Here is a 9,025-nt window from a genome sequence, read left to right on the forward strand (position 1 = left end):
TTTGTTTCATAATTTGTCAACTTTACTAAATGTCACCGAGTTTGTCTTAAAACTGAGTTTTCCTACTGTGATTCAGAGTCTGTTCCCTGAGCTATTCCCAAATCTATTTGTCGAACGTGTCCTAGGTTTTAGAGCCCATCTCCTTCTGTAACGGAAAAATTAAAATATCTGGAGTAATGGGCATGGTCAGACTACAACAAATGCAACAAAGTGGTGTTTTGGGTTTCATATTTTCCTCTTTCAATGGCTGTAAGTCAAGATTTTTTCCAGCACTGGGAATACTCAGGAATAGTAGAGCAATGACATCATTTTGAGAGCAGACTGGGCCCTAGGGATTTAAACAGAAAACTACTAAAGCTTTCAGTAACATAATTACAAATTTATATTCAAATTAGGTCTTTTGAACTACATCATTCTTCTGATTACTGGATTCAAGGTAAAGGACATTAAAAAAATAATCTTTATTATTTTTCCCGTTATGGCTTGTTCTTCTCTAGAAAAACATACTGAATGCAGCATAAAGACAAATTTCTTTATTAAAATGTCAAATTCTGTTCTTTCCTAAATTTCCCTGAACAACAAAGAAGGCTTTAGAAGAAATACCTGACCATCAATTGGATTTCCAATCATTAAACATGCAAATTGATAAAAAAGAGAGTTGAAGAGGAATACTGTACTGCATTGCAGTTTTCTTTCCCTTTCCTGAAACTGATGGTTATTCAGTGGTCATAAAATAGCATCCACAGACAAAAAGGCACCAATTCCATACAATGCATTTATTGAAATAATAAAATTATCTGAATCAAAGGTTATATTGTTATTAAAATGAGGCAATCACAGTTGTAATAGCTTCATAACTTTGTGCAGTACTTTGCCAAGGCTAGAACAAAACAGGCACCCATTCTGCTATCTAAATTCATGGAATGAAACATGATGAAACTCAACATAAAAGGTAGGTGAAAATATAAAAATCTAGGAAAAAAAGCAATAAATTGAATGAGTGAAATCATAATTCTATCAGCATTCATATAAAAGCTTCCAGCACAGTAAATGAGGCTGAAATACTCACCTTCATAAATTTCAAGTAGTTTTTTTTGTTCTTTTCTTCATTTTAATATATATTTCCCAGACTCAATAGAAAAGACAGGGCCAAGCAGGGCATATCCAGTAGGCAGAACTGTGCACTGCAGAGTACCTTGATTATCCTCTCCATGTGTGCACAGCAAATCCTTTCCATGCAATGAGATTTGTCACCCAAGTGAGACTGCCAAGCTGTTCCCATGACACAAGCAGGGCACAGAGAACACCATGGAGAAAGAAGTCATCCAGGTCCCCCAGTTGCCAAGGCACAAGGAAACTACTGTGTTTTCACCTAATCTCTGACAATTTCCTCCATAAAATGTTTTTGGTTTTTTTTAATTTCAGAAGTTATGCTGATGTGCATCACAACAGGGCTTCCTAGAGAAGCATGTTCTTCCACTACAGCTGGATGTCATTGCCTCTGCACTGGCAAAGCCTTACAGAACACAGGTGAGGGATCTGCCTCAGATCTGAATGCAGCTGCATGACTGCCACTGACCTTTCCTTGCCAAGAATTTAGAGATGACGACCAATAAAATCAATATTTTAAAGGCCTCCTTTTTTTTAAGGAATGTTAAAGTTCTCTGTTGAAAGGATCCAACTCCTAGCAACAAAAAGCTGCCCAACCAGTCAGAATTTAATGTCTTTTTTCTACAAATGCCAGTATCCTCAGTGCTCACTAATCAATTCTTTAAAAAAAACACCAAAAAACCACAAAAATCCCATAGGTGTTAGATTTTCTTTTATTTTCAGAAGTTGTGATAGAACAAAATAGATTCGTTAACATTCATATTTTCCTTAACTGTAGTGATAAAGGACCATCTAGCTCGCCAATCTGATGTGAAACATTTTTCATTTGACTACCCCAAATTAATTTATGCTGAGAATGGAGCTCAATGCACCTCATTACAATAGTCTGTGCCATGCAATTCAAAGATAAATACACACATTTTTATCTGAGTAGGATAAACCTGGAAAAAGCCTCCTAAAATTAATTGGGGTTACTGCAGTCTTACTCTGATGCCACTCAGATCTGTGTGTGGTCTAGAATTAATACAGAATATTTGCACAATGGTAAATGGATTCTACTGCAGGAAGGGATTCAGATGTTTGTGAACAGCATGAAAGTTCCTCACCTAAGGACGAGATTAAGCAATCATCACCTAAGAAGTGAGGCCATCATTCAGCTCATATATTCAGCATATATTTAATTGTCCCTGTAGAGGAGTCACTGTTGGCTGAGCATTGGTTTCCACTGTTTCCATTTTGCTCCAGAATAATAAGACTGACTTTGAATCAGCATTTCAGTCTTCCTAGAAGAGTCATAACTGGATGTTCTAGACCTTGAATCTACAAAAACAAAAAACTCAATTATCCCAGTCTTGCATATTAGCCCACAGAGGGCTGCATTCTTCACTTTTCAGCACCATCAACAAAGAAAGCTTGCAAATGCATAGACTTAAAACTGATTTACCAAATCTTACCTATACTGCAGGCTACATCTGAAGAGAAAGAGGTTGCTCTATTTTACAAAAAACAACAACAACAAAAATTTACTAGGAATTAAAACAAACCAGAAGAGCTGATTAGAAATAAGGAGAGATAATAACACAGTATTATACATCCTGTGTAAATGTTAGAATAACTGTTTGTCTCTTCCTGTTCTGTTTTCATGACTACAATGTAAAACTCAATTAACAGCCCTGGCAGGAGGAGTCTCTCTTTGTATTTTGGGAATGTGTGAGTTTATGCAGAGTCTGCTCAGCAATATGTGTGATATACCAGAGGGGCACATAAATAACTAGCAGCTGGGACCAGTACAGGTTCCATTGATGCTGATGGTTCCCTTTTCATATAGCTGACAATTTTAATAAAAAATATTAAATCCCAGAGTGGGCTTAACTTTATCATTCAATATAACTGACACTGCAGGAAGTGCAATATGCAGTTAGAAGGAAAATTAACTGTGTTCTAGATAGCATATCCATCATGCATGAGCAGTGTAACAACTTGGGGTAATCACTACTGCTTTTTTCATTTAGCTAAAAATAAATATTGAAAACAGAAGTTAATCAACTATACTGTGAAAAAAGAAAAATACTCTTTCCATCTTAAATCATTATAACATCCATCTAACTATCAAGATGCTCATGGGCAAGTCTCCCCACTAAGGAATGGAAGACTGCTGCTACTCCAAATGACAATATTATGATCAAGTCATAATAGGAAGGGCTCTTTTTGAGAGATTCTCTATGTAAGTGAATGCTCTCCTGACAGATGTAAGCAGATCATTTCTGTCTGTTCCAATCCTAACCCATTGGCCATATCAGCTGTAGCATCCTGACACTCCCTACCGATGAACACAGGCACCTCCGCCTCCAGAAGTCAGGGCAGAATTGCTCACATATTTCCTCCTGATCAACCCCAGTGCTGACCCACACAACTGTGATCACTGATCACTCAGTGCTGACCCACACAAATGGGATCACTGATCACTCAGTGCTGACCCACACAAATGGGATCACTGATCACTCAGTGCTGACCCACACAAATGGGATCACTGATCACTCAGTGCTGACCCACACAAATGGGATCACTGATCACTCAGTGCTGACCCACACAAATGTGTGCTCCTGGTGTGCCACATCCACCCCTCAGCTGAGCTGACACAAGGAATTACCCACATGGCTCAGCACACTACTGAGAAGAAGGAGCAGGGGAAACATTTGCATTTCTGAATGTACCAGTTATTGTGTTTCAGTTTCCAATCTAATATTATAACTTCTGGCTTTTATCTTCCCATACTTGGACAATGGGGAAATACATTTTTTCAGTCAATTACCATACTAATGTATTGTACTGCTTTGCTTGCATGTAATGAAAAACTAACTAGAAACAACACATCTCAAAAGCCTCAACAGTTACAATCTAGAGATAACACCCACTGTGTGCTGCAGTTCCTTGGACAGAAGATTCACTGATTAAATGAATGTTTGATATATAAAGGAAGAGTTCACCACAAGACCTGATAAAAACAGCTTAAGACTTTCAAGTGAACTAAGATTAGAATTACAGGTTACCCTGGTTACAGCTGCTGGTGAATTTCAAAAGCAGTTTGAATTAGCCTGAATCATTCATTGCATGCCTTAGCTAACATATGAAAGAAAAAAATCTGACAATGAATTATCACTTGAGAAGGAAATTCTGATCTGAACTGCTGTTACTAAATGTAAACAAATTTTTAATTAGTTTTTCTCAATGACTTCAGGTTGTCCTATTATTGATAGTACCTCAATTGTTATTTGCAAATAAGCAGAGGCTTTGCTAAATAAGTTATAGAAGACTTTGTAATTAATTTTGATGTGATCTACTCCTCTTGATAAATCCACTGGGAAATTAACTCAGCTGGATACTACCACAATTATTTGTATTAAAGTCTCAAATCTTCTACAGATAAATTTACTGTGATAAAATGTATGGACTAGGAAGAATTCACAAAGCTGTATTTCAACTAACCATTAAAAATTCAATGAAATATCATGAAAAACTCAAAAAACTAAGTATTAATACTTAAGAAATTGTGAAGGAATGTAGCCCTTGTTCAGTTAAAAGAGTTCAAAGAGAGGGGAATGGTCATTTTCTCAGCAAACAGAGCAAAGATTATCCCTCTTTTGAAATAGGCTAAATATTTATCCAAATAAATGTGGGGTTTTTTAAAGCTAACTCATCTTCAGTGATACTGTTTTATGGGAGAGGTCCTGACAGAGAGATTTATCGCTGGGGAAAAAAAAATTAAGAGAGACATTTAAACAGTCCAGAAGAATTGCACAGGGACGTTTACCCTAATGTCAATCTTCAGTGTGCCCTGAGCTTAAACCACTCTGAGGATGAAGTTCTCTGAGTTTCACAATCTATTTTGGCCATTATTCATGAGCTAACATTATAAATCACCTTCCCTGGCAGAAAGGCAAAAAATGAAACCAAACACAGTGATCTTTCTATGTGGAAGCCCCATAATGAAAGCAATCTGAAGATCAATCACTGACAATTCTAGCTCCTACTAAAAGTCAGCAATTTTATGAATAGCAAACATTTTCTCAGCCAGGACCTAACAAGGCAACCAACTCCTATCCTGCACTCTTGCAAATATCTGTTATTAATAAAAATTTCGCCTACTGTTTATATCATCCTCCAAGAAGAAAAGAAACAACTATGGGTTCACTGACAATTGAGGCCAGATTTGGATGTATTTGAATTTTCCTCTAGATGTCAATAGCTGATTAAATGCATCAGCTTCACAACCAAGATGCAGAAATGAAATATGTAAATTAAGGCATTTTAATATTTAAGCATGTATTAAAAGTCTAAGAGGTTTCTAAATGCCAGATTAATGACAAAGGTCAGTGATTATCAGTCCAGTTTTTCAAAGTGACACAGCAGGTTTAACATCTGTGCACCAGAGCACAATGCCGAAGCTCCTTGGGAGTTCCATGAGAACCCACTTGTGCCTGTGGTTCCTTTTAAAGATATCAGATATTTTCTTATGCTTCTTCAAATCAGTATTTCCCACTCTTCTAGATGTCCTACAGTCAAAAACTAAGTTAGATGAATTTACTCTACACTCTTTCTGTTGAAGAAGAGCAAATATGAATTTAGTGTAAGATTCTGAGTTTGTGAAACGAAGGTTAAATGGCCTAAGTCTGTACAACAGTTTCTAGGAAAGGGCACTTATTGAGTCCCTGTTTCCAGCTTAAAGAATTATCACATTTAATTAACCAATTGTCCAACAACTCCTTATGATAACCCAGTTTGTTCTCACTCCAACACTTCTATTTTAACAACACTTTCCTCCTGCTGCTCAGTCTTCTCTTCGTAGAGATTTCTGGACTGTAGTTGTAGGCTTTCCATCTCTCTCCCTCATTTAGTCCCTCCTGACTTCAATAAATTTACACAAAAACCCTTCTTTTTCCCTCTATTCTGGTCATTAGATTTTGGAATTTCCTGTTAAGGAAACTTCCCAGTCTGACCAGTCACAGAGCCACACTCACACCACAGCAGCACGTCACTGCTGGGGCTGAAGCCCCTTTGAAGCCTGACAGGTCCCTGTGTCTCCCCCACACTCACACCAGGTTTCCCATAGCTGGGCCCCAGATGTCTCATTCCATAAAACAATTTATCTGTGGTGCAATAACACAAAAACAGCCCAAGCTGCCCTCTCCAAGGAGGGAGCCTGAACAAAGCGAACTCTAGATTTTTATCCCCTCACAGATCAAGAAAGTCTGAGGTTTCAGCTCCTGCCATGAGGGCCCTCACCCGGCACAGCCTCTCGCCCTTTGTTACCCGAAGGGTCAGCAATTCACAGCCTCTTGCCTCGGGCCAGAGCTCACCTGCAGCTGTCCCCAGCCACCTGCAAGGAATGGATTCCCCAGCACAACCTCTGCTGGGCTCCCCAAAGAGCCATTCTTCCCACTCAGAACCCTCTGCTGGGCTCCCCAAAGAGCCATTCTTCCCACTCACATGGGGTGGGTGAAAACGATCCATGTTTTACTCCAAACAAACAGGAACAGAGTCAAGGGAGCAGCCTATACTTTCCCTTTAGATTTAGAGGTAATCTAACTGCTCAATAACCTGAAGTTCAGTAGCAAAGCATCCTCTAGCAAATGGAAACCTCATTTTAAGTGGTAAATCAGCAAAGAGAATCAACCAGTACCCTCCTACAAATGAGACAGACCCACTTGCACCTGATATGCACTTTGCAGTTCAAAGATAACACTTTATGCTCAGCAAGGGTTATGAGACATTATCTTCTTCCCACTGTAAATACAATTGGGAAACAGCTAATGGACATATCAGGGAGCAGCAGAAACAGCTGTTCCACAAGGGAAGACAGATCAGGAGCTGAGGCTGCAAGCAGCAATCTTACCTGGCAGGCCAGTGCCACAGCATCCAGGCAGAGCTGGGCTGCGGATGCTCTGGTGGCCATCCAGTGATCCTCTGACAAGATACAATAAAAGAACAAGTCCAAGGTAAATTCTGAAACCCCATTAGGCAAGTTGGGACAGGAGGAAACAGGGCTAGCTACCACACAGCTCCTGAAGAGGAGAAAAGCAGAGGGGTGTGGGTGGTGATCCCAGGTGAGGCTGCTCCAGACAATCAAGGCTTGTTAAAGTACTGAGGGCCCTGGAAAAACACTCTCCTGCAGAGAGCAGTGCCCTGCACCAGCAAAGGGTGTCAGCTCCATCTCAGCAGGAACCTTCAGGAAGGGAAGATGTGCCCACTGCATGCACACACACCCTGTGGCACACACACACACCCCAGGGCTCCTCGGGTGCTGGTACCCCACGGGAAATGAGGGCTGCTGCAGCCAGGAGCACGAGCAGCCACCAGCGCCTCCCCAAAGGAACCTGGCTTCAGACAGGGGCTTAAAGAGTGGCACTGCTGAACATTCCCTGCACAGCTTTACATTGCTAGCAAACCTTATTGATCCTTTAACAGAGTAACCTCTCTTACCCAGAGAACTAATGGGTTAGGATGGACAGTTCCTAGAGAAATAACTTATACATACAAAATTATGTGCTGGAAACAATTCATCTTTCTATTCCTCATATAAAACATTCTTTGAATGGTACCTCAAAATAACCTAACCTTTCACTTTTGTGAAGCTAAAAAAGATTTATAACAGCTGAAATCTGCCTGTAGTCCACATTTTAGCTCCCAAAACAATTTAAATACTTTACTACACTGGAGGTTTTTTGTCTAGAGACAGAATACCTTTAAAAGAAAATAAAATCTGACAAAAATAAAGGTTCTAACCAATACAATCTGGCCTGATAAATAGGCAAGGAAAGAAATTTGCTAATGTTCTGCACCATAGCATAGAACATGGAGGTAGAAGTAAAAGATTATTTTCCACTACAGGTTTAATCTGAATCTCATTTTGTTCATGAGTGAAAAAGAAAAGCCAAAAGAAAATAGAAGCGGGGAACCTGGACATATAATTTTGGTAGAAGAATGTAATAATTTTCATCAGAAATATATCTATAGTAAAATTAAAGTTTTTAGAAATTATTAGTTCTGCCTGAGATGCAATCTTGATACTGTATGTTTAATATTTTCCATTTTCTGAACAAGTATGTTAAAAGTAATTAGATGAAAGGAAAAGCAAATCACAGAACACTGTAAAGTATTTCTAGAATCAGTTTTCAAGGTAAAGAGCATTGAAAACTGTAATTTAGTCCTGGACCCTTAGAATTTCCTAACAAAAGTACATTATAATTTTTTAAAACCAACCAGCATTTACAAATACACAGTTCACTTGATTTATGCCAGTGAATCTACAAAAAGGTGAACAATTTGCAAAGATAAATTTCTCCAAATAAACTTTTCACGTACAGTTTTAAGGCCTCAGAATTTATTGCTACAAAATTATAGACACAGAGGGTTTAATGAGCAAATTCATGCTCTTAAATCTGCAGGAGGAAGAAAATAAAAGGTACTAAGCATGTTTCTGAGACCTCTTCCTGACCTAAAAAACCCAGAATTGCCCAGTGCTGTGCAGTCACTGATCAACGGTGAGGTCCCAAAGAGAATCTATATCTCACACCAAACACAAGTGCTGGGAATTTCCAGTGCCTACAAGTTTAAGTGGAAAAAGCCAGAGTTGCAAACAGCTAAGATTCTTTTGGCACCTGATGTCCAGAGCCAGTTTTTGTTAGCTAAGCTCACTGAGGGAATTAACTTTTATTACCCCATTATCACAGATTGAAAAGTGTATAATTTCATTTTTGTATTTTAATATTTTGTCTTTATGACTTTTTTTTCTTTTTTAATTCTTTTAGCTACACTTACTCCTACTGCAAAAAGAATTCACCAACTTTCATCAAATTCAGGCCTTTAAAGGCAACTTGATGTGACAACAAAGATGTATTATTATTTTCTGAAAAGA

At 38.6% G+C, this 9,025-nt stretch overlaps 1 long non-coding RNA gene across 1 annotated transcript; it reads right to left on the reverse strand.

The window, feature by feature from the left end:
* Positions 1 to 1,807: 1,807 nt before the first annotated feature.
* LOC148183087 (uncharacterized) lies at positions 1,808 to 7,143 on the reverse strand. Its single transcript, XR_015773905.1, has 2 exons — positions 7,004 to 7,143; positions 1,808 to 2,430 (listed from the first exon to the last, which is right to left on the reverse strand). It is a non-coding gene; the product is annotated as an uncharacterized LOC148183087 (long non-coding RNA).
* Positions 7,144 to 9,025: the final 1,882 nt, after the last annotated feature.

This window comes from Pseudopodoces humilis, chromosome 15, assembly GCF_049639895.1.
Source record: "Pseudopodoces humilis isolate 2021_Gansu_Grassland_sample_001 chromosome 15, ASM4963989v1, whole genome shotgun sequence".
Lineage (NCBI taxonomy): Eukaryota > Metazoa > Chordata > Aves > Passeriformes > Paridae > Pseudopodoces > Pseudopodoces humilis.